The following is a 27648-nucleotide window of genomic DNA, read 5'->3' as shown; positions in this document are numbered from 1 at the left end:
TATAGACACCAGTTCTTCAAATTAAGTATCATTTCACTGCACACGTTTTTGTTGGTCATATTATATGCACAATATGTGAGAAGTAGGGACTGTTAGTGTTTGCACGTGTGTTAATAATTCAGCAAGGGACTGGATAACAGCATTGCTGGTTCTAAGGACATTTCAAAAAAAAATTTGTGAGTGGACGAGTGGTGGTTTATGGACTTGCTATATTATCCGCAAGACTCTTCAATGGTGATTGTGCACCTGCACAGTCACAACAGATGGCTGCTGGCCATGTCTACAAGGACTGCAGTGGGTCTGCACCTCTGGTGGCCCACCAGTACCGTAATTTCTACAAGGACTGCAGTGGGTCTGCACCTCTGGTGGCCCACCAATACCGTAATCTCTACCAGGACTACAGTGGGTCTGCTCTGTGATGACCTAACTACCAATATTCTTCAAAACGTCGACTGACTCTGCTGTGGGTTTACTCTGTTGTGGCCCATTACCTGTCAGCATGTCAAGAGTCAGCACTGTCTTTCCGTTGGAAGGACAACACTACTTCTTCAAGACTGCATGGAAATCCACTACTTCTGTGTGCAATTTCTTTTACTAATGAGACTCTGTGAAAGAAAAACTGTAATTACTATTATGATGAATGATCAGGACTATCTCTATGGACTGTGAGAAAATTTTAGTTTTTGAGCAACATTGTATCAACAAGTGTGTGCATTTGATTTCTTTGTTATTGTAATTACGATTATGAAAAATTTTAACAAATATGTATTGGCCACTTCCCAAACCAATTTGTAAAATTTTTTGTGGGGAGCATGGGGGCTATGTAAGTAGGCTGTTTAGGTTTTTTTTGGTAACGCCACCTCTGTATGAAAATCACTGGCTGTGCTGTGTGCAGTCTGTGGCTGCTTTGCATTGTTGTAATACTCGCCATTGTAGTGTTAGGCAGCTGGCTGTGAACAGCGCGTAGCGTTGCGCAGTTGGAGGTGAGCAGCCAGCAGTGGTGGATGTGGGGGGAGAGATGGCGGAGTTTTGTAAGTTGTCATGAACTGCTATATATATATTATGACTATTGAGGTAAATACATTGGTTGTTCTCTATCAAAATCTTTCATTTGCTAACTATGCCTATCAGTAGTTAGTGCCTTCAGTACTTTGAATCTTTTATTTAGCTGGCAGTAGTGGCGCTCGCTGTATTGCAGTAGCTTGAGTAACCAAGATTTTTGTGAGGTAAGTGATTTGTGAAAGGTATAGTTTAATGTTAGTCAGGGCCATTCTTTTGTAGGGAATTTTCAAAGTCAGATTGCGTTGCGCTAAAAATATTGTGTGTCAGTTTAAGCACAGTCATGTATAAATTTTAAAAGGGGACGTTTCAATAGGTCATTCATATAAACAAGAAAAAGTAAGGGTCCAAAATGGAACCTTGTAGGACCCCACATGTAATTAGTTCCCAGTTGGATGATGCCTGATAGCTTGATACATGTCTCTTTCCTAATAACACCCTTTGTTTCCTGCCAGAGATATAAGATTTGAACCATTTTGCAGCATTTCCTGTTACACTATAATATTCTAATTTATTTAAAAGGATTCTGTAAGAGTCGCGCAGTAGTATCACAGCGTAAAATTACTGCCACACATGGCTATGCATTAGCAATTCGGTTTTCGGCCTGTATTTTGCAGTCACAATTGCAGACACTGGAAACGTGTGCTTTGGAGAGGAAGCTTCTCGCCCTCCTAGCGATGCAAGTGAGCCCCGGTAAGGGTCTCTGATATCCACTGTCTGCAGAGGGCAGTCTGTGAATCTGAGACTCCGTAGGCTTTCCCGAAGTAATAACTCTTGAAAATCTCTTCGGTTTTTCTGCCGGATAGTGAAATCAGCTCTATTCGATATTTCGCGATCCAGCCGTTCGCTATCTTCAGGAGAACGCTGCTTCTGCTGCTGAGTCCTAAGAGTTATCATCCACCATCCAACGCAGTGGCGTCCTTAGGACCCTCATACGCAAAGCATATGCCATTTGCGTCGCGGATAGTTTCAAATTGTTCAAATGGCTCTAAGCACTATGGGACTTAACATAAGAGGTAAACAGTCCCCTAGACTTAGAACTACTTAAACCTAACTAACCTAAGGACATCACACACATCCATGCCCGAGGAAGGATTCGAACCTGCGACCGTAGGAGCACCACGGTTCCGGACTGAAGTGCCTAGAACCGCTCGGTCACAGAAGCCCGCAGTGTCAGCTCTACTGGTAAGTATATATTACCTTCGGACGCTACTGTCTGACTCTGTAGCATTCGTGGATGCAGACGTCAAAGCAGGCACCAATAGAGAACGTTCGCCTGTGCTTGATAAGCTGAAGACTTGTAGTTCATTCTCAACTCACCATTTTATGTACTTTGTATTCTTCTGTTAGCTGGCTTGTTCTTTGTAGATGGGAACTTTCGTTTTGGATAATGATTACTCCCCTTCTCTCTGCCCTATGGAACATGACGTTTCAAAGTAACATTCTCATGTCTCTTAACAATCGCATTTCTGTATCGAAGCATACAACTGAATGGACGAAAATGTGTTCGCGACTATTTTCAGATCAGTGGGGTCATGAAGTACTGCTATCAACAAAGCAGTATTTACAGAGAAGGAGCGGGAGAAAACTGCGACAGTCCATTGTAAAATCTGTATTTGTTGGTTTTGATTTGTCGGACTATGGCATTTGACCTCTTGCGAAACATAACACTACATGAAACCGAGCAATATAGTTCATAGGTTATGGCGCTGTGTTTTTAAAATGCTCATCCGGTCAAGCCTATTTAAGCTGTGTGTGGCATTCCTAGATTCTGGACGCCAAAATATCCTTTCAAGAGACAGTCTTCATCCTTGTACAAGTGGACTATAGTTTTCGTCTATAATGTTATCAATGGTATATTGTCAGTTCTAACAGATCTACCCGTTTCCGCTGCCGCATTTGTAAATATTTGTTCGAACAGTCCCGTCAGAAAGTTTACCTTAGTATGCTCACGGAAATACCGGTTGTTGCAAAGTGACTTACTGCGTCACTTCGGTGTACCTTTATAAACAATTATTAACAACAGTCAAAGATGGGAGAATATCATTGCACTCAAACTACTTTCTATAGCGTAGCAGCAGCGCGGTTCCGGACTGAAGCGCCTAGAAACGCTCGGCCACAGGTGGACAGTTTAACCTTGGAACTTGCGCATTTAACGGCTATTTTTAAGTAAAATGGATACTATGAGAAGCAGATTCGTCGGGCTATGAAGTTTGTACCGTCGCCGGAGATACATGAAGAGGAACATAGATCGGTGGCCTTTATTGTTTATGCTGGGGCCATATCGTTTAAGACTGGAAGAATTTTAAGGAATTTTAACATTACGAATGTGTTCCGTCCACCTTCCAAGATAAGGGCACTACTCGACTCTGTATAAGACGATTGGTGGCTTAGGAATCCTGGTACGTACAAAATTCTGTGTCAGTGTGGAAAGGCTTACAGCGGCCGTTCGATTCGCACAGTTCATCACAGGTGCGTGGAACATCGCCGTCATACGAGGCTTGAACAGCCGGAAAAATCTGTAGAGCATTGCTTAAACGAGGGACGCGGTATGAAAGTTGACGAAACTGTGATAGTTGCCAACATTTCCAGTTTTTAGAACAGTGTTTATACAGAGGCAATTGAAATTAGGTTGGCGGATAATTTGATTAATAGAGACAATGGGTTTCCACTTAGCAGGACATGTATCCCTGTACTGCCCCGCAGCAAAACAGAACGTTCTTCGCTGCGGCCTGTGCGAGTGTTCGAAAATCGTCCCTGAGCGCGATATATCGTTGCCGCCGGTGTTCTACTAGTCTTGGAGGGCAGCACACGTGATGGGCAGCGCATGCGCCGTGTACTGTACGTAGGCCTCTATAGGACGTCGATTTGCAGCCTTGCATCAATTCTCAGTAGGACTCAGCAGCAGAAGCAGTGTTGTCCTGAAGATGGCGAACAGTTGGATCGCCGACATATTGAATCGAGTTGATTTTAGTATCCGGCGGCAAACCCGAAGAGACTTTCAAGTCTAAGAGTCTATTTAGGTGAAGCAACCCTCAACGGGGTGGACAACTTTCGCGGAAGCCAGGCTGGACAGTGAACGCCGCGAATGGCTCGTCTCCCCCTGGAGATAATGTAAGGGACAGTCAAATAAGAACCAGACAGATTGAAAAAAAGTAAGTAAACTGTTTTATCATTTCAAAAGTAATCGCCATAGCTGTTAATACATTTTTCTCAATGCGAGACAAGACGATCAATGTCTTCATGAAAAAATGTTTGCAGTTGTCTACAGAACTATGTTTGTACCCTGGCGTGGACCTCTCTCTCTGAAGCAAATCGACCGCCACGAATGTCTTTCTTCAGGGCTCCAGAAATACAGAAATCGCATGAGGAGAGATAAGGGCTGCATACAGGATGTGTAAATACCTCGCAGCAAAACGTCTGCAGTGCACTCGAAACAGTCTCGGCAACATGTCGGCAGGCATTATTCTGCAACAAAATGACGCCGTCCATCAACATTTCTGGGTATTTGTACTCAGATCACTTCATTTTTTGCAAAGTGTCCACGTACTGTTATGTGGTACCTATGGCGATGCATTCCAGAAAAACGATGAGCACCAAGTTAACGGACGGCATCATTCTGTTGCAGGATAATGCTTGCCCAGGTTGTTTTGACTTCGCTGCAGAAGTTACGCTGGATAGTACTTACATTTCCTCCATACAGTTCTCACCTCTCCCCATGCGATATGGTGTAGTGAAGAAATACATCTATGGCCGTCGAGTAGCTTCAGAGGAATAGATGTACGCATGGTGCAATCGTCATTCCACAGGCAACCGCGAACATTTTTCCATGGCGGTACTGAGCATCTTGTCTCACAGTGAGATAAATTTATTGACAGTTATGGAGATTATTTCTCAAATAATCAACAGTTTAGTTACTATTTTACATATGTCTTGTTTTTTGTTTGATTGCCCCTTATAGGTGACAAATTGCGCCCATCTATCTGTTCATAGAACTGGCAACTGAATAAAAAGTAAGTGGAAATTAACTCATGTCGAAATAGGTTGTCACTTCAACATAACTGTAAAGTCAGTTAAGTGAAAAGAGTGATCACATCAACACCTGCTAAAGTATCGGAGATGTTCAAATGGGATCCCTCTAACCAAAGTAAGAAATCTGTCGAATTATTAATGTGCTGTGCACGCCAATCTACTAATGGGCTGAAAAGAGCAGCGAGATATTCTGCTACACAGTATACCGGAGCTCCATTGTTAGATAAAGCCATATAATCTGTGGGATCGGGGGAGAGGAGACGGCAGCACAATAACAATTAAGACGGTTGATAATCTCCTGCGACATGGAACTTTCCTTCAAAAGGTTCTTTGCCTCTCTCGACCCTTTTTGTCTGGTCAGCCCTGAGTCTGTGATACCCCGGATCAGATAGGAAACACTGCATCATTTTAACCTATTCCTGCTTGTACAACACAATTGTAGCATTGCCCTTGTCCGCAGGTAAGGTAACAATATCAAGCAAAGCAACCCTCTCAACTTAAGTAATACCTCTCTTGGGTAGAAGTGCCCCAGTCAACACAAGACACAATTCTCTCCTAACCCCTCATTACCACCATGAGTTAGTTTGGAAGCAGCGTATTTAACAATCATCGTTGCATTCGTGCCTTGAAAATGAATGGGTGTGCACGGGTCGAAATATTGACGGTTGTCAAAGAAGTCACCCGGCGGCAGTCCCATAAGCATAACATTTTATATGCCGGGAGAAACTCAAGTCTCACACCTCCAGTCTGAACTACACCTTTCATACACTGCGGCTTGAACACCTCGTTGCGGCGTCGGTATATTCGACATCCAGCATCATATGAAAAAAAAGCATAATCGCGACTCGTCGGACCACACTACATCTCGTCAATAGTCATCCACTGTCCAATTTCTGTATTGTTCGGCATAACATAATATTTCACAGTAAAAAAACTGAATACCTCAAGATCCTGCTCTGGTACCAACACACTTCACTTCTAAGACAAGTGACTTGCCTGCCGCCGCTGGCGTCCAGTTCCGCTGTGCTGGCGACCGTGCATTTGAGTGCGTACGATTTCGCTCCACTAGTACGACAGAATCTTTGTCCAGGGTCCGCTTAACCTTAAACTCATTTTACAATGTTTGGAGACCACCCATATCCGCCCAAGATGGAAGTATGTTGCTTTCAATTGAACAGAAGACCAACGATAAAACAACTCTAGGTGACCCTTTTAAACGAGAGGTCAAGCAAACGTCTTACCTGCTGTGGCCAACGTAAATGGTTCAAATGGCTCTGTGCACTATGGGACTTAATATCTGAGGTCATCATTCCCCTGGAACTTATAACTACTTAAACCTAACTAACCTAAGGACATTACACACATCCATACCCGAGGCAGGATTCGAACCTGCGACCGTAGCGGTCGCGCAGTTCCAGACTGAAGCGCCTAGAACCGCTCGGCCTCACGGGCCGGCTGGCCAACGTAACCCAACAAGTAACTCAGGTGCTGTTCGCGTGTTTGTTATTATGACTTCGTATTACTGCTCAAAATGGTGATCTTCTGTATTTACGAGAGCAAGTTTCAGTTATCAAAACGAAAAATACAAAGCTACACATACAATTTTCATTTGTTTTGGCTACATGTCTGCAGCTGAGGTACGCACGGAAATCCTAGCACTGTAGCATGCTGCTAGAGGAACGAAAACAATATTGTGCAATCCATTGTGAAAGTTGAGTACCGTGGATTAATTCGTTTTCGGCAGCCCCGGAAATGTTGCAGCTTTGTCACGCCAATTCAGATGACTTCTTTAGCAGCGTGGTCTGGCGTGACACAGCTGATACATTTCTGTTGGTGCCGAAGACTCACTGTAACTCGATGCTTCACTGTATCAATGAGCTGTCGCAATTTGTTTTAAGTCCATAACCAATATGTGACAGCGAAAATGTCCTGCAGTATTCCAGTAAACACACTGAAAATACATTTTTAAGAAGGCGAAACGCGTTTGGGACCATAAATAAAATAAGAAATTAACACGCAGCATGCAAAAGGCGGTTTTCTTGTAAACTACCGCATTTTATGTATGTTACAGCTTCTGACAACAATGGCTACCACAAGAACTTTATTCCAGTTCATCAAACATTTTTTTTTAATACTTCGTCAAAATCTATGTGAATGTAATGTATAATTTGTGTATTTGTGTGAAAATAAATGTAATGCATGCGTTTATGATATTTAAACCATGTCACTATTTTTTTCTGAATTTCTCTATGTTTTCGAGAATGGGTGTCACCTAATCAGTATGAAAGACGTTCCACTGTATTTGTCTGTCGTAGGGTAAACAGAATCTATGTGGAAATTCGTCTATTGAATCTGGATCTTTCTGCGACAGGTAACGATGCTGACGTGTGATGAAGCGGCTAAGTGTGATGTACAGGCGTTGGACTAAGATCTGGGAACAGCGCGACAAAAGCGTGCATGAACGTAAATGCAGATGCTAACCAAACCTGCCGATTGCGCTGTTGTCCTTGACCACGAATGGCACCTGTGCAAGAACTCAATACGTTGTATCAGACGTGGTCTCAGCAGTGTTCTGTGTAGGTGTGAGTGTACTACACCGGAGCTAAGTGAAATCGGACGTGGGCGGTCGTGTAGTAGGTGCTTCTGTAACAAAAGAAGACGCAGCACTAGGTGTTACAAGAAGCGCCAGACAGAAGACTTATTGGAAAGACATCAGCCGCTAAGTCAAAACGCCGAAGAAAGTGTCTGTTCAATGATCGTGACGGAATATCATTAAAGAGGATTGCGGAAAAAGAATAGAAGGACAGGAACAGCGAAAATCACTGGAGAAATGATTGTCGCACTCGCGAACCCTGGAAACACCAAAACCACACAAAATGAGCCCCATAATTAGGGAATTTCAGGGCGAGTCGAAAGTCCTTAAAACCACTTATCAATGATGCAAATTCCCGTAACAGGAAAACGTGGTAATGAAGCCATGATGCCTGGACTTTGAAGTAATGGAAGAATGTCATTTGGTCGAATGAGACTTGTTTACCACTATTTCTATCTTCTGGCCGTGTTTACGTCCCAAGAGTGAAACATGGCGAGATTCGGAGACGATTTGGCCAGCCATATCGTGGTATTCCATGGGCCACATACACTACTGGCCATTAAAATTGCTACACCAAGAAGAAATGCAGATGATAAACGGGTATTCTTTAGGCAAATGTATTATACTAGAACTGACATGTGATTACAATTTCACGCAATTTGGGTGCATAAATCCTGAGAAATCAGTACTCAGAACAACAACCTCTGGCCGTAATAACGGCCTTGATACGCCTGGGCATTCAGTCAAACAGAGCTCGGATGGCGTGTACAGGTACAGCTGCCCGTGCAGCTTCAACACGATACTACAGTTCATCAAGAGTAGTGATTGGCGTATTGTGACGAGCCAGTTGCTCGGCCGCCATTGACCAGACGTTTTCAATTGGTGAGAGATCTGGAGAATGTGCTGGCCAGGGCAGCAGTTGAAAATTTTCTGTATCCAGAAAGGCCCGTACAGGACCTGCAATATGCAATCGTGCATTATCCTGCTGAAATGTAGGGTTTCGCAGAGATCGAATGAAGGGTAGAACCACGGGCCGTAACACATCTGAAATGTAACGTCCACTGTTCGAAGTGCCGTCAATGCGAACAAGAGGTGACCGACACGTGTAACCAATGGCACCCCATACCACCACGCAGGGTGATACGCCAGTATGGCGCGACGAATACACGCTTCCAATGTGCGTTCACCGCTATGTCGCCATACACGGATGCGACCATGATGGTGCTATAAACAGAACCTGGATTCATCCGAAAAAACGACGTTTTGCCATTCGTGCACCCAGGTTCGTCGTTGAGTACACCATCGCTGGCTCTCCTGTCTGTGATGCAGCGTCAAGGGTAACCGCAGCCATGGTCTCCGAGGTGATACCCCATGCTGCTGCAAACGTCATCGAACTGTTCGTGCAGATGGTTGTCGTCTTGCAAATGTCTGCATCTGTTGAGTCAGGGATCGGGACGTTGCTGCACGATCCGTTACAGCCATGCAGATAAGATGCCTGTCATCTCGACTACTTGTGTTAGGAGGCCCTTGGGATCCAGCACAGCGTTCCGTGCTATCCTCCTGAACCCACCGATTCCATATTCTGCTAACAGTCATTGGATCTCGACCACCGCGAGCAGCAACGTCGCGATACGATAAACCGCAATCGCGATAGGCTGCAATCCGACCTTTATCAAAGTCGGAAACGAGGTGGTACGCATTTCTCCTCCTTACACGAGGCATCACAACAACGTTTCACCAGGCAACGCCGGTCAACTGCTGTTTGTGAGTGAGAAATCGGTTGGAAACTTTCCTCATGTCAGCACGTTGTAGGTGTCGCCACCGGCGCTAACCTTGTGTGAATGTTCTGACAAGCTAATCATTTGCATATCACAGCATCTTCTTCCTGTCAGTTAAATTTCGCGCCTGTAGCACGTCAGCAATTTTAATGGCCAGTAGTGTAGTTACTCTACAAGGCACCATTGCTTCCAAGCATTATATGACCATAAGACTGATCAGATCCATCCCATGCTGCAAAGTTTGTTCCTCAATGGTGATGCTATGTTTGAAGATGACAACGCCGTATTCACAAAGCTTTCGTCGACCAGGACTGGTTTTTTGAACACGAGGGTGAACTACCACATGCCCCCTAGCCACCACAGTCACCAATCTCAATATTATTGAGCTTATATGTTCTACTTTGGAGAGAATGGTGCGTTATCGCTCTCCATCTCCATCACCGTTAGCTGAAGTTGGGGCTATTTTGCAGGAAGAATGGTATAAGATTCCCTTGAAAACAATACAAATGGAATAAGTGGCTCTGAGCACTATGGGACTTATCATAAGAGGTCATCAGTCCCCTAGAACTTGGAACTACTTAAACCTAACTAACCTAAGGACAGCACACACATCCATGCCCGAGGCAGGATTCGAACCTGCGACCGTAGCGGTCGCGCGGTTCCAGACTGAAGCGCCTAGAACCTCTCGGCCACACCGGCCGGCAAAAACAATACAGAACCTGTACTTACCCACTCCGAGACAATTGGAAATCGTTTTGAATAGCAATGGTTTTCCTACTCATTATAAGGCATGACAACACTGGCAACAAAAAAATAATTTTTGAATGTTGCGAGCACTTTATGAGGCAACTCCTACTAATTTTGGGTTGTGAAAAACGAATATAACAATGAAAAATTTTTATTAGCTCTAGTTTCTATGATATACACAAGGTGGAAGTATTACATTTTAACGGATTGAGAGAAAAGGATAGATTTTAATTTCATACATGCTAACAACAAGTGCATTTGATTTTTTAAACTGGTAATTACGTTCTAAGAGTTCTAAATTGCTGCAAAAATACTTCGCTGATGGTCGTGTCTGGAGAGAATCATGTGGTGGCCTATTGACTTCGTCGTCTTTTAGCTTGCCTCTTGTAACGGAGTTCCGCAGAATCCCTACACAAAGACCAACAGTAAACCGCAAGAATTACTTCATTCCAACGGCCCTTATATCTTTGTTCCATAACAGAAATGTCCTGATGGAATATCTCATCGCCGGCCGAAGTGGCCGTGCGGTTAAAGGCGCTGCAGTCTGGAACCGCAAGACCGCTACGGTCGCAGGTTCGAATCCTGCCTCGGGCATAGATGTTTGTGATGTCCTTAGGTTAGTTAGGTTTAACTAGTTCTAAGTTCTAGGGGACTAATGACCTCAGCAGTTGAGTCCCATAGTGCTCAGAGCCATTTGAACCATTTTGAATATATCATCATGTTCATCACTAACTGCTCCACAACTAGGAGGGAAAAATTCTAGGTGGGAGTGGAGAAAATGGATCTTAAGGGAGATGTTGCATCCAAGGTTACGGTATTTTTGCATGAGCACTGTCATCAAATGCTTGTAGTTGTCATCTCTTTTGTTGCCTAAAAATCCATGAACACCACCTGTGAATGCTTCCCATGCTTCCTTTTCTTTCCCCTCCAAAACTTGGTCAAATGCAGGATCCTTTACAAGTTCTCTTATTTGTGGTCCGACAAAAATGCCTTCCTTAACATTTGCATCACTTAATTTCGAAAATTTCTCTCTTATGTACTTAAAGGCCCGTCCTTCTCGGTTCATAGCTTTGGCAAAGTTTTTCATCAAACCCAGCTTGATATGCAGGGGTGGAAGAAGAACGTCCTTTGGGTCCACAAGAGGCTTGGCAACGGCATTTTTCTCGCTAGGGTGAAGATTTCTTGCAGGCCAGTCTTCTTTAATATAATGCAATTTCCTATCTCTACTGTCCCACATGCATAATAGGCAGCAATGTTTTGTGTAACCCAGTTGCATTCCTAAGAGTATGGCAATGACTTTTACATCACCACAGATTTTCTATTTGTATTCATGATATTTAATTGAGTCCAAGAGAGCTGTCATATTTGCATATGTCTCCTTTATGTGAATAGCACGACCAACAGGAATAGATGAAAGAATGTTCCCATTGTGAAGTAACATAGCTTTCAAACTAAGCTTGGAGGAGTCTATGAACAGCCTCCATTCAGTTGGATAATGGTTCAAATTCAAAGATTTCATCAAACCATTAATATCGCAGCAAACAACAAGATTATTTTTCTTCTCAAAAAAGGGAAGCAGTTCCATGTGACGTTTTCTGTACTGTGAGATTCTCACATCACTTTGGGGAAGATTCCATTGCTGTAGTCGAGACCCAAGAATTTCTGCATTCTCCTTTGACAGGCCAAGGTCTCTAATGAGATCACTCAATTCCGCTTGACTCAGTCTGTGCGGTTTATCATCTTTTCCCTCAAAATCAGGGTCATGGGATGTGGAAGCCTTGTTTCGTTCTTCTTGTTCCACATTTTCCTCATTTTCTACTTCAAACACACAATTTTCGGGTGGAGTATGAAATGGTAAACTATCTGAATGTGGAATGGGTCGAATAGTAGATGGAAGATTCGGGTACTGAACTGTTCTTTTCTTCATAGACAATCCTGCCTTTATAGGTGGAGTCAGGCAGATATAGCAGTCATTTATATGTTTTGTAGGCTCCCGCCAAATCATAGGCACAGCGAAAGCTGTAGATCGTTTCTTCTTTTTCAGCCATTCTCGCAGTGTAACTCAACATGCGTTGCAACATATATGTCGAGCCCAAGACTTATCCTGATCTCCTACTTTGGCTCAAATGGTTCAAATGACTCTGAGCACTATGCGACTTAACTTCGGAGGTCATCAGTCGCCTAGAACTTAGGTTAGTTAGGTTTAATTAGTTCTAAGTACATCACACACATCCATGCCCGAGGCAGGATTCGAACCTGCGACCGGAGCGGTCGCTCGGCTCCAGACCGTAGCGCCTAGAACCGCACGGCCACTCTCGCCGGCGGTCCCCTACTTTCATACCAAAACAATATTGATAGGCAGTCTTTACAAGAGGCGTCAGATTGCCTTTCTGCGAAGAAAATGTTATTTCACCACAAATATGGCCAAATTTACTCACCATATTTACACATTTTCGTGGCATTTTTACAAATTTTACACTCAAAAAGTATTCGCAAACCAGAAATTTTGCATTAATTTGAGCAGAAACTGCATGTAATTCACAGTCACAGCAACAGTATCTATGTTTATGACTTACAAACAGCTGAAGAGCATTTGTGTTTTGTTATTTCACAGGTGTGCCAACTCCAAAAAAAAAAAAAAAAATCCCCAAATTTAAAATCTTCAGTCTAAAAAATGAAATGTCACTTTATCTTCAAAACAAGAGCTAATCTGTCATTGAATTCAGCAGATGAAAATACGTGTAAATTTACTATTTTTAAGCCCGAAACATTTTCATTGTTGCCCAGTGTAATGTGTTGTCTTGTCTCACAGAAAAATGGAAACACCAAAAACACGAGAGCGTTTGGCATGGCGGTGGATCCCACTGCATGCTTAGCCCCAGAAAGCGGCGCGCGCCTGACGGTGCCCTTCCCGGATAAGCCTGTGTAGGAGCTGACGAGGCGACAAACAAATTCTCCTCTCACCATCTGCTCCCGAAGCCCTAATTTATTTTGACAGTCTGTGATACGAAATGCGGGATTATCTCGGACGCGGAGACGCTAACACGATTCCTTCTCCTTTGTCCTCGCGGCACCAGTCACTACTGATAATTACAGGGTGGACGATTTAAATATTTATGAGGGAGGAGACGGGGATATTACGTCCAGATAGGACGCGTCCGTTGCGCGTGGCTTGTGTAACGCCTCGCACCCAGATAAACCGGCGTCGTTAGTAATTGTCTCTGTTGATGCAGAATCAAGGTCTGTTGTTACGTGAACTAATGTTTCCCACCAGCCAAATAAGTACCAGAGCATTCCTTTTATAGAGTTACTGTAGCCATATCGCTTCTACACATCCTACACTTCTGTTCTTTCGTGGAACATTACTCACTGCGGATTTTATCCATAAAATATTCCCACCTACGTTTTGCCGACTGATGTGCTACAGAACTACGATCCTGATGTGCTGCAGAACTACGATCCTGTTCAGTGTAATTTCAACAATATCCGCAGGTGCTCCTTTCTCCTGAACTGTTTTGATTGTTGTTTAAGCTCATAGCCTCAAACACGTTTACCACTACAGAATCATTGTAAAAATGATTTTACATGTTACGTTTCTATGGAGAAAGGCAAAAGAAACCAGTCTAGCCGACTGTTTAATTTTGCTAGAAAATATTTCTGAAAATTGTTTTCCAGCTGAACCAAATGATTAATCATGACATGCTTAAATAAATCAAACATATTCTGAACAATAAAACTAACCGTATGTCAAAACGTTTCAAACGTGGTATTTCAAATTTTAATTTAATTTCTTCAAAAAGCAGACTTTTACATATACAGTATGAAGATATTCGTGTTTTCCCTGGATATACCTTCAGATCGTTGATCGTCTCTCAAATATAACTTACAAATAGTTTCTTTAATAATGCTAACTAGGTGTTCAAATTACGCTGACATATTTACAATCATTTAGAGTCAAAGACAGTACTGAAAACCATCACAAGATTGAAAAATTCCGAGAAATGTTTATATATATATGTATATATACATATCACGTGAACCACGAAAACGGTAGCAAGGCATCGTGGTCTAGAAACAACACGTTGTTGCTATGCACACTGTTGTCAACCACGGCGACACCAGTGCTCCAAGTGCTGCTGGCCGTTGTTGAGCGCCATATACGCCATAAGAATCAGCTTACTTTCCATAGAATTCTACGAAACGTTTTCCTCAATCGCTGGTCCGACATCAGGGGAACAGATTATCGTCAATGGTCATACAAATGATTACAGCTTACACTGTTGAAACCAAAAGAATATAAGCACATTATTCCACACAAAAGAAACACGGACATGTACGTCCACTGTACTTCCACGAATAAAAGGGTTGGGTTGGTTTGATGTAAGAGACGAAACAGCGATGTCATCGGTCTCATTTGGTTAGGGAAGGTTGGGGAAGGAAGTCGGCCGTGATCTTGAAAAGGAACCATCCCGCCATTTGCCCGAAGCGATTTAGGAAAATCAAGGAGAACCTAAATCAGGATGGCCGGACGTGGGATTAAACCGTCGTCCTCCCGAATGCGAGTCCAGTGTGCTAACCACTGCGACACCTCGCTCGATCACGAATAAAAGAAAGAGCTTTTACCAGTGTTTTATAAGGCGTCTGAGATGTATGTAACTTCAGATCCCTGATACACTTCGATATGGCCACGTTGTAACCTTATAAAAGATAAATATTTCCTTTTTGGAAGCAGGTAACAACTGGTGCAAAGCAGGACCTTATGAAGAGATACACTGATGATCTGTAAAATAATGTGATGAAATTTTTGTCGCTAAACTGAATAAAACCAGTTTATGAAGATCGAAAATAATAAAAAGAAGATGAGTTTCACCTATCGTCGACATCGAGCTCATTAGACACGGAGCACAAGCTCGGATTGTGTCAAGGATGGCGAAGGAAATCAGCCATACCCTTTCAAAGGATTTAGGGAAATCACGGAAAACCTAAATCTGCTTGGCCGGACGTGGGTTTGAACCGTCGTCTTATGGAATGCGAGTCCAGTTTGCTAAATACTGAGCCACCTCGCTAGGTAGGAAAATAATAAGCTGGCATGAAATGCAGTAGCTACACTATTTTACAATTTCAGCTGAAGAGAAAATGCCACAAATGAGAGGTAACTTCGCGTGTACTAAAATAATAGTCTGAGGCCTAAAAATGACAACTGTGTGTCTTTTAATAGTTGTCACAACACATATCCTCGTCGATTCGTCAGAAACCAAACTAATTTGCTGGCTATTTGGCTGGCTACGTCGCAGCAGGTAACATGTATGATCAAAAGTTTCTACTATACGTGCTTGTCTGTTTGTTGTGACTGATGCGAGAAGCGGCGAGGGAAAGCCGCTGGGGCCAACATGTGGGGAATTAAGTATCAGTTATTGGGGAAAGTGGAAGTAGCAAGGCAGAACATATTAGCAGAGGTATGTAAGGTAGATTCAACTAGAAAATTGGTTTCAAATAAAACAAGTATGGTGGAAAATCGGTTTCAAACACAAGGTACATAAATGCGATCAATACTTAAACCTAATACGATACCGTTAGAACATGAAGACTGACGGTATTGAAGCTACATAAGAATCTTGAAATAATACATACGTGATCCATTATTGACACAATACATACAAGTACGTACACTGAGATATTTAACAGTACATTGTCTACATTGTCATCGGTGCAACGCACGATCCGTGTAGCAGCGATTAACAAGCGCTGTGCATAAAAGAAACAAACAGGCGCGTTATTTTAAACGTGATAATGTGGTCTAACTCAAGAAACATGTATACTTAACAAAGGAAAATTAAACCCTTTGGCGAAATGTGCATCGTTACGGAAGTGAGCTTGTAGTAAACACAAAGTCATTTGCAACTGCTAAAACTAGCGATGTTCTTCAAATGAGTGGTGAACTTTTTTTCTTCAGCAGGATTTTCAAGATATGTAGTGTTGCTTTGTCAGTACCACCATATCATCGTACAACTCACATCTTCACCAAAGGCAACGGAACACACCTTTGACTGGATCAGGTCTGTGTTTCCTTACGTATTCCGCGAGCCGAATTCCTACGTTTTTTAAAAAGCTAATATTGCCAGGAAACTAATTCCATTGGCTTCGTCTTCCGCGCTATGCTAATCATTAATGTGTTTCACTGAATACATAGGTAAGTGAAATACGAAAATAACATTCACAATCATCTGCAACAAAAGAAAGCTTTTGTGTTAATGGTGTCTTAATACTTTTAAAAAATACACAACCAAACGACACTCTTACGTAAAAAAGTGTCACTTTGTTGCATGCTCATCTGGCAAAGAATATTCTAAAATTAACAGAATGAGATTTTCACTCTGCAGCGGAGTGTGCGCTGATATGAAGTTTGGAAGGTAGGAGACGAGATACTGGCAGAAGTAAAGCTGTGAGTACCGGGCGTCAGTCGTGCTTCGGTAGCTCAGATGGTAGAGCACTTGCCCGCGAAAGGCAAAGGTCCCGAGTTCGAGTCTCGGTCGGGCACACAGTTTTAATCTGCCAGGAAGTTTCATTCTAAAATTAAGTTGGCGTATCACTAATATTACCTTTTTTCTCGTGGAATGCTGGATGGCAATGCACAGAGGAATGATGAAGGAAGGCAGCTTACCTGTGAAAAAGAAAATGATATATGAGTAACTGTAGCTAAGGGATCAGTGGACGTCGGTACGTATGTTACAAACGTAGTATTCTAACAAATCGGCAACACGTCTCCTTTGAAATAAATAACTTCAGCACAAGTGCCTGCTGAAAGAGAGATAGAATTTTAATTGAAAGACTGCGTCAGACTTACTTTATAAATAAGCTCCAAGAAGCACACTAAACGGACTTACCGAAGCGTACTAATATAATTCTTAACCATAATTCTTCAAGCACCAGAAAATCTAAAAACAACCCCTCCTTGCCTATTCAAAACATAGAAGCACTATTGATGTTGATTTGAAACATCGTGGTTCTAAGAGTTTTTTTTGTTTTTTTTTTTTAGTCTGTGGAAAATACACATGGGTTTTCGGTACTGTGATCTGCATCATAGTGACTTTTCCCTCCATTTATAATATCCGCTATAAAAGACCTGTGATTGTTGAAAAATGCTCAGACAGTATTTTCAGAAAGAATAACATTGTTGCCTACTTAATGATTAATTCACTCGCATATTACATTAAGTCGACGATCAACGTTCTTTGTCAGAGAGGTATTTAGTTGCTCTATTGCAATAAAGATCTTTGGTCTACTTGATGACAATGACAACTTCGCGGAGTATTTTTATTTTATAGAAGAAACACTTTATGTGAGTTCAGAAACGATTATTTGCCGATTTTTGCAGAGTAAGAAAATTACATAAGATCGTCGACCACCGAAGGGTAAGTGGAAATTACATTCTTTTGAAACATTAGGATATACTGCTTTGCAGTAATTGCAGTCTGTTTGGAATTGTTATATTAAACGGCAACAGTCATTTGAGAGATTTTCTCCATACAAGACACAATTAGAAAGTAAATGATTTTAGCTTCTGTAACAAAGACACTACTTGCGGAGCAGATCAACTTTTCATTCAATGTTTTCCAAGCACTGGTGTTCACGGAAGCTAACCCATTATTAGAATTAAAAGTAACACTTCTGCATGCATGACCGTATACGGAAGTTCCTTATTTGTCGTTAACCTTTATGGTCAACTCTAAGACTTCATCTGTTGTCTGCACACATTCGTCAAAGCGCCCAACATTTTTATGATTTAGGGCAATAACGCTTAGCTAATTACAATGTTTCTGCCTTTCAGCTTACGTATCACAAATTATGTGCACGAACAGTGTTATTTCTGCTGATGTTCCTTTTAAGTAAGGGTTTTTTTTCAAGCCATTTAGCTCGATTGTACGAAAAATATAGCAAATTATTACCCACTTTTTAACTCCAAAGAAGAGTGGCTACTGAAAATTGTCATGCAGGTATTATTTATAAGACATTATCTCTCATGAGTCATAGCGCAGCTTTTTGTCTTGTTTTTATGTCATTTCATATTGTTGGGATGAGAACAATACTGCTAACGATACAGAAATAAAAACACGTGCGCATGAGGCTATTTTGCTCAGTTTGACATTACTCGTGGAAAAATCTCCATAAACCTGAACAGTCAAACGTCGAGCACAACAAATGTATAAATAGACATTTTTTTGTTTTATCGTCTGTTAAGATTTGGCAGTCATCAAGGGAGGCAATACATTTCCAATATAAAATGTAACTTCCTAAAATAAAATGTTCGCAATCTCGAGGAGTGGATTTAAAATCTACATCCAGCTATTCAAATTTAGATTTCACTTTGACTCCATAAATCGTTTAAAGTAAATGCCTCATCGTTCCATCGTAAAACACACTGATGATTTTGTTACCCATTTCTGTCCAATCCGAGCTGTGCTTCGTCCAATGACAGCGTCGTCGGCGCAACTTTTTTTTATTTTTTGCTAAATGTGAGCCACTGTGTCAGCACAGAACGATGCTGGAAATGAGAAGAACGTGGTATGAAACTTCGAAATAATTAAGTAAGGAGTAAGATTTCTCGATTTATCGTGTAGAGTATATAGCCTAATCTAATTGGAGATATATGTAAAAAGTATACACAACTCGTTAGGTTCCAGGGCTGTTTCGCCTACAAGGCAGTACGAGGAGCTATCTACGTTCGTGGGACACGTGATGAGCACGTCGCCAATCCCTCCAGCTGTTATTGCCAGTAGATGAATCCTGATGATGCCATTGCTTCTTTATTCAAACTGATCCTCACAAGGTTGAGTTGACGCGTTTCAGACCTACCTTTCTCAGAAAAATCCGAGATGATACCCAGAATCGAACCAGGGTTCTTCCGTACTAATCTTTGGGTTACGAAGGCGTCGATAGTGTAAGTAACAGACAAAGAAATTAACAGCTTTCGATGTGATTGTGTGTACAACGCAATGTTCTCAATCTGCAGAAATGAAAACTGTTCGGAAATTTGAGTCTAGAATTCTGAACAGAGCCAAAAAAGTAGTAAAAAATAAATATATATCAACTACATCCAAAAGTTGCAATGGACTTTTGTCGAACATGAACTATTTTACCTCTTTACCGACACCCCGCAAGTTATTTTGCAGCACACAGCAAAGGGTATCTTTATTTTGCAGCTTACATGGAAAGTTTGTTTCTGTTCTTTCACGGTTGAACCAGTGGAGTAAAGCGTACTTATATGTCTAAGTGCGAGGTGCAATAGTTTAAAACCGCGATACCGACGGCAGATTAATTTTGATTGTAAATGTGTTCTTCAAGTTTCGGTTGAACTGGTTCCAAAAAGCATGTTTCATTGTTAACTTAGCTCCAAATTCCGTTCATAAACTATAAGATTACACTGGCTTTTTAAAAGTTTGGCGGTTTTAACAGTTTATTCATTGTAGCTTTACAGCCCTCTCGCTCACATCAATAGCCGAAATTATAAAACGAGGTATAAAGAAATATCATGTAATGGAAGTATGCAACATTTCGTCGAGCGCTTAAAACAGCATAGTCATCACCACATAAATATAGGACAGGGCCTAAAGTTTGTCGAAATACATTTTGTCACGAAATATCTCACACCAGTGGAAAAGAATTTATAGCATAGGAAGTAACTAATAAACGACCGAACACACACAACCAATAATCGTTTCTAATGATGACGTGAAATAAACACACACACACACACACACACACACACACACACAAACACACACCTGCGCGCGCACACACTGAAATGAGGATATTGTTGTATGTGTTGTCCGCCAGTTATGCAAAACACCGTTTTTTCAAAGTACCAAAACATCATCAGTGGGTGTTCGTTTAATGTGAACATTTTTGTTAAATGATTATAAAATTATGTGGATGTTTAGTTCAAACAATAGATCGTTTCTTTATGTAAATACCTTTACATTTGGTGTGCATGATTTTTCCGGATCACTTGTTGTGTGTTAATTACTACAGGTAGCTTGTCATCTGCAACCAAACGATGTTGATGATAAAGTTTTTTGCTGGGAGTTAACCTATCTTCTAGAACGTAATTTAGTTTGTCGGGAGGTTTTCGCGCCTATATTCGTTTTTACTTACGTTTTCGTGTGGCAAGCACTTTCATTCTCCACATCATGGTGAGGTGTTGTGATGCACACGTAACTATAACAAGTATTTTCCACAAATAAAGTAGCATAACACTTTTCACTTCACCAAAAAACATAATGTGATTGTGGTTTGTTGTGTGTCGCAGCCCAGTCAGTGTTCACTTGTTCATCAGAGAGTTCGGCGCCAAATTTGAATTTTGTTTGCATTTTCTGTGTGTGTGTGTGTGTGTGTGTGTGTGTGTGTGTGTGTGTGTGTGTGTGTTTTTTCTGTATGCTTCTTAGCTGTGTGTGTTGTCTTTTACATGGTATTCCTTTTGTGTGTAAATGGTGCTGCGTCTTTGCAGGTTTTAGATACAAACACACACACACACACACACACACACACACACACACACACACACACACACACAGTGTTATGCAGCCGCCGTTGCGTCCTCTTGGTGGAACGATCTTCAGAACCTGGTGACACCCATGATCATTAAATAAAGAAAACGAACCACCACAGCCGTATCAAAGAAGTTTATTTCAACCAACTAGTTTCGGCGCAACACTTAACGCTCTCTTCAGGTCCACTACGGTCCACTACTAAGCAAAATAATACTTTCATACCTTGGCCCATGTATCTTACAACCCATAATATATTAAAAGTTGTCGCGGATTGCATACATCAGGAGTGTACACTCTACAACTGTCGTGGTGACAACACGTTGAAGAGTACATGCTACTGATATATCCTATCAAATGGTTCAAATGGCTCTGAGCACTATGGGACTTAACATCTGTGGTCATCAGTCCCCTAGAACTTAGAACTACTTAAACCTAACTAACCCAAGGACATCACACACATCCATGCCCGAGGCAGGATTCGAACCTGCGACCGTAGCAGTCGCGCGGTTCCGGACTGAGCGCCTAGAACCGCGAGACCACCGCGGCCGGCGATATATCCTATCCGCGACAATTGTAGTGCAATCTACGAATGATGGTGGTTCTCGCAGCTCGAGGCAAGGATGAGTATTGCATTTTTACCGGTTCCAAGCGACGAATGCTTAAGCGCATACAGGTACTCTGAGCTTGAAGAAAGCGCGAGTATGCTGCAAATTACAGGGTGGCAATTACTGAAGTATATGAAATAAAATAGTCATAACTTCTGAACGGTTTGCGTTAGGACATTAAAACAGCACAGTTGGCCGCGGGACTTGACGGGAATTAATGTGCGCAAGCATGGTTTGGTTTAGTGACGAAGCCCACTTTCATTTGGATGGGTTCGTCAATAAGCAAAATTAGCGCATTTGGAGAACTGAGAATCCACATTTCGCGATCGAGAAGTCTAGTCATGGAATAATCGGTGCGATATTCCTTGATGTCACCTGTGACTGCCGAACGGTACGTAGAGGTTTTGGAAAATGGTTTCATCTTCATTATCCAAAATGACCCTGATTTCGACAAGATGTACTTCATGTAAAACTGAGCTCGACCCCATCGAAGTAGGAGAGTGTTTGATATCATGGAGGAGCACTTTGGGGACCACATTCTGGCTTGGGGGTACCCAGAGGCCACTGGCATGGGCCTCAAAAAAATGGTTCAAATGGCTCTGAGCACTATGGGACTCAACTGCTGAGATCATTAGTCCCCTAGAACTTAGAACTAGTTAAACCTAACTAACCTAAGGACATCACAAACATCCATGCCCGAGGCAGGATTCGAACCTGCGACCGTAGCGGTCTTGCGGTTCCAGACTGCAGCGCCTTTAACCGCATGGGCTTCGATTGGCCGCCGTCTTCTCCGGATCTGAACACATGCGACACCTTTCTGTGGGCCTATATTAAAGACAAGGTGAATAGCATAACCCCAAAATCATTGTGGAGCTGAAAACCGCAATTCAGGAGGTCATCGACAGCATCGATGTCCCGACACTTCAGCGGGTGAAGCAGAATTTCGACATTCGTCTGCGCCATATTATCGCCAAGGATTGCAGGCGTATCGAACATGTCATTACGTGAATCCGAATATCTGTAGTGATGTTTATATGTTGAACAAAGTGTGTGTACACCGTAGTTTGTAACTAAATTACGTTTTTTTTCGTGCAGTTCAATAATTGTCACCCTGTATGTCTCGCGTTTACTGGTGCAGAATGTGTCGCTTACCACCAGTTGTGATGATTCACAACAAATGGAATTAAAATTCACTAAAGAACTCGCTAAGACCAGGTATACCACCCACATTGGCTACGACAGTCCCAGCACAGCGCTGAGAACATTACTGAACGCTCACCTGCTGTTGAAGAACGCGCGACGTATATGAGCAGAACAAGCCAAACTCGACCGCCATCATCCATGACTCCAATACATGGGCCACGGAATGGAAGTACTCTTTTAGTTTACAGTAGACCTGAAGATGGCTCAAGTGTTCCGCCGAAACTAGCAGTTTGAATTAAATTTCTTTGACGATACGGGTGGAGTGGTTAGTTATCTTTATTTACGTCATCGGCCGCTGTCCCACGTCCGCAAGAACGACGGACTTCCACAAGTTCCCATGATTATTAGTTCATTGAGACTTTGTCCGCCTGCTGACTTTGGTCTGCCGAATGTCGGATCAGCCAGAGGTAGGGGAAGAGGAAGAGGGAGGGTCAGTAAAAGGGTACACGGCGTTTAGGGAGTGGAGTGCGGCTGCGACCGCGTGGCTTTCACAAGGCGCGGCTAATGCGCGCTGACGAGCCCAGATTTATTCCCCGTGCCTTCTCCGAACGGAACGCTTTCTACTGTTCACGTCTTAATTAAGGCCTCTCATCAGGCTCGGGCCGTGTACCCACTCGCTGCTTACATCGCCGGCCATCACTACCCGCCTTACTTAGCATATCGGTTCAATTAAAATGTTTGAATTAATAACGAAGACGGTCTCTGTACAAGCCTAATAAAAGGCGTGTGTGGGCGAGGCGCCGTGCCTCCGGTGTACGTGACACGCTCCATGCAACTGTGCCGGCAACGATCGCAGGATACAGTAATCATCCTCGGAAAGGTTGCTTTTTTTCACATCTTGAGGAAGTCAGCTCGATCTGTTGATCGGCGAGACCCAGAAGACCGTGTGAAAAAAATTACAGGTTGTAGCCGTGTTCTCGACTATCTGAAAGCGTTCAGTTCAGTTCCGCACTGCCGCGTATTGAACAAAGTACGAATAACTGAATATTCCACAAGCTTTGTGACTGTATTCAGAATTACCTTGCAGTTAGAACTCAACACATGATTCTTAACGGGGCTAACTGGACAGTTTGAAAAGTAACTGCCGGAAACGAGGTCATAAATGAAATGAAGCACGTCGTTACAGTTCGCAATGTATACAGGGTGTAACAAAATTACCTTTGCAGGTCTGAGGACAGGTTCCTTACACCAAAACAAGAAAAAAATTTCTAGTAAACTTAGGCTCTGAGCTATGAGCACTTGTTCATCCTCGATACTGTAAAATGAGTCTCCCTTACTGCAAGCTCTTTGCTTTCAATATTGACCAAAAAAAGAAAAAAAAATCCCATAAGCGTGGATTCTTAAAAGCATACCTTTAGGTTTATGAGTACTTGCTCATCGGCGCTACTGTGAAACACATCTCTTCTATTGAACCAGTGCTCATAGCTCATAAAATATGCATTGTGGAGTGCATGTTAAAAATGGTAAGGAATCTGTTCTTAAAATATGTAAGGAGAATGTAATTACACCGAGTAGAAATGATTTGATAGACAACGCCGAAAGTTCCGTAAGGCTCTCAGTGGATGACACTGTTCTAGAGGTCAGCGCAGAGAAACGGGAAAATTTGAAATAATTAGAAAAAAATAAAGATGCTTAAGAAAACTTTGATACTGAGATGTGTGCTCTACAAGAGTAGAAATTTCATTGGGGATCACTGTTTGAAAATTATGGTATGTGAGTGCTGTCCGTTTCGCTGCATACATTCAGTAAGCCGATACTGAAGATTTTGCACGGTGCGGCGCAATGTGTCCTCCGGGATGTCGACGATGCTTTCTTAATGTAGTGTTGGCAGAAGAGCCAACACCGTGTTACTAGAGGAGGCCGAAATGCACGCGTTTTAGCTCACGCAGGCTGGCGTGAGGATGGAAGGACTATACTGACGTGAGGTCTGGAACATGACAAGGAATTAGAATTCAGAAAGCGGACACACTAGTTTCATACTTAACTTTAATCCATTAATGATGAACGTCGCTCTTGACGGTACATGATTCACAATATTATCTGTTAGTAACTGAATATGGCGCCTTGCTAGGTCGTAGCAAATGACGTAGCTGAAGGCTATGCTCAACTGTCGTCTCGGCAAATGAGAGCGTACGTGGTCAGTGAACCATCGCTAGCAAAGTCGGCTGTACAACTGGGGCGAGTGCTAGGGAGTCTCTCTAGACCTGCCGTGTGGCGGCGCTCGGTCTGCAATCACTGATAGTGGCGACACGCGGGTCCGACGTATACTGAACGGACCGCGGCCGATTTTAAGGCTACCACCTAGCAAGTGTGGTGTCTGGCGGTAACACCACATTTAACTTTGAGTCCTGAGCTACGCTGGGGTTGTTGGTCTCGTCTAGTACACAACGCTCTTCCGATGTCACCATAGAATGTAGTCACAGACTGAGAAATCTGTCAACATTCCTTGAAATTATGCGGTACCCAAACGCACGTTTCACTGCAGCCATAGACAAGCAGACCCTGTGTTAAGTGGCTCCATCTTCATGAAACAAGCTGTACTTAATGTCAAGATTTGGAAGAAAATGGAACCTTGGAGACAAACATATCTCTGTCATTCTGACATAACACTGAGATGTCACAATGACAATGGAGCCTCTCCCATCTTCAAAGAAGTAAGGGGATTTTTAGCCAACAGGTTTTCACAGAATTGTATAATACAGAACTATTAGGTTTCAGTTCTTGAACAATCTGAAGGTTGAAAGATGAAACTGAAGACTGTGGACGGTTCTTTCCATGCTCCGACGTCCGGGCCTCAATGATGAAGCAATTTTTTGCACCAAGTGTGTGGGGCCCTGCCTACTCGTCTATTATAGGGTGCCCTCTATTAGGTTTCAGTTCTTGAACAATCTGAAGGTTGAAAGATGAAACTGAAGACTGTGGACGGTTCTTTCCATGCTCCGACGTCCGGGCCTCAATGATGAAGCAATTTTTTGCACCAAGTGTGTGGGGCCCTGCCTACTCGTCTATTATAGGGTGCCTAAAGGATGCTGCTTTCTTGGATAGCTATAACACAATTCAAGTAAATCACATTAATGGTTTTTATTATAATAAAGTAGGTTGACAATACTTAACTTCGGTTTACAACGAGTTGTCGCAAGTGATGGGCGACACGCAAGTAATCAATGTCCTTCGCTATAGACGATGTCCACACAAGCAAGTAATATAAGGCACTTGTATCAGTATAACAGTTCCGATGACGGCTCTACTAGTGTGCGTCTTCTACTGCCCTGGTCTGCTAGTGCCGGTCTACTCCCGTGCGGCCGGAGCTTGCAGGAGCGGCGCTTATATCCTCTTCTTGTAGATGCCGCTCATGTCGTGGTGCGGTCCTAGTCAGCATAATATTGCTAAAGTCGTCTCACAGCGTTTGTCATCTTTGTGCTGTCGCATGTTGTTACGCCGGAACAGAATGATAGACTCCTCACCGCTGCTGCTCGCGCAGCATCGTATTTTTGGTGGTACGTACAGGCAATGCACGCTCATTACCTTTTTTCCTTGCTTCTTCAAAGCTATGGACCTACAATTTGAATGCGTGTAAAGAAGGAACATAACAGTGGGGCGGAATCTTTTAGTGTGCTGCTGTCACACAGTCACCACGTCGGTAATACGCACGCACGGCGACCCCATGTTTCGCTCCGCTCCACTGCACGCTCGACAACTGGGTGTCCGCTTCCAACACCTCCCCCCCCCCCCCCCCCAACCGTCTCTCTCTCTCTCTCTCTCTCTCTCTCTCTCTCTCTCTCTCTCTCACACACACACACACACACTCACTCACTCTCTCTTATTGAATATCTACATAACTGTCAATATCAGCTTTCAAAGTTCCCGATTCTGTGATCCACACAGTATGCAGAAAACTATCGACTCGAGACAACTGTAGCCAGACATGTAAGACGTGTGGAGAATCGATGGTTCATGCTTGGAATAATAGGTGACGCTCAGAGTAAACAAAAAGTATTGGTGCCACAGGAGAATTATGAAAATTAGATGGGTAGGTCACGTTACTACTGAGGAGGTACTTAATAGAAATGGGAAGGAAAGAAATATGTGGCGCAAACTGACAAGGAGAAGGGTTCGGTTGATAGAACACATTATGGGACATCAATGGATCACCAGTTTAGTATTGCAGGGAAGTGTGTGCGGTAAAACTCTTACATGGAGACCAAGAGACGAATACCGTAAGCAGAGTCAGAAGGATTTAGGTTGCAGTAGTTATTTGGAGATTAAGAGGCTTGTACAGGATGGAGCAGCATGGAGAGCTACAGCAAACTAGTCTTCGGACTGAAGATCACAACAACAACAACAACAATGGGCATAAATCAGTGCAAAGACTCATCACCGTGCGATTATGGCAACGGCGATAAATAACTGGAAACAGTACTAACTCTAACATATCCTGAAGTACCGGCCCGGTGCAACATGAAGTGGAATGACAATCAACTAGTCAATTAAGTTTTTTAGTATTTTACTATGCAAAATTAAACATCGTAGTTCAACAACCAAGAACTGATAATAAATACTCCGTTATTTTCAACTAGTTTCAGTATTAAGATCATTATCATGTATCCTGCACATTAACGGAGCGAACATATGGAATTTAATTCGTATTTAACTGTCAATACAACGCTATTTCTACATGGTCACTAAAACTCTCGTAATACGATGTCACATACTCACTAAAACTCATTTTAACAGCTTACATGGCAACATGAAACCTTCACGCGAGTATTTCACACGGTATTGCGAGCGTTTTCGTGAACGTACCCATCAGATAGCGTTGACAGCTAAATATGAAATACATTTCATTTGTTCTCTCCATTGACACACAGAATACTTCGTGAGGGTCTATTACATTTCACTCGAATTCGTTTTATCTACTTATTTTTTTTCTCCTTATATTTTCTTATGCTAACAAGCTATGGTTCCCCATACAAGATTAGTGTATGATCACGGTCACTCAAGTGATTCGAACCGGTCAAGCAATACGGAAAGGAACTTTTGTGGCGCCTCGTGTCGGCAAAAATGGTAACTTCTAATGGAAGCTG

The sequence above is a fragment of the Schistocerca nitens genome, chromosome 4 (genome assembly GCF_023898315.1).
Source record: "Schistocerca nitens isolate TAMUIC-IGC-003100 chromosome 4, iqSchNite1.1, whole genome shotgun sequence".
Classification (NCBI taxonomy): Eukaryota; Metazoa; Arthropoda; class Insecta; order Orthoptera; family Acrididae; genus Schistocerca; species Schistocerca nitens.
This window is presented reverse-complemented; position numbering follows the sequence as displayed.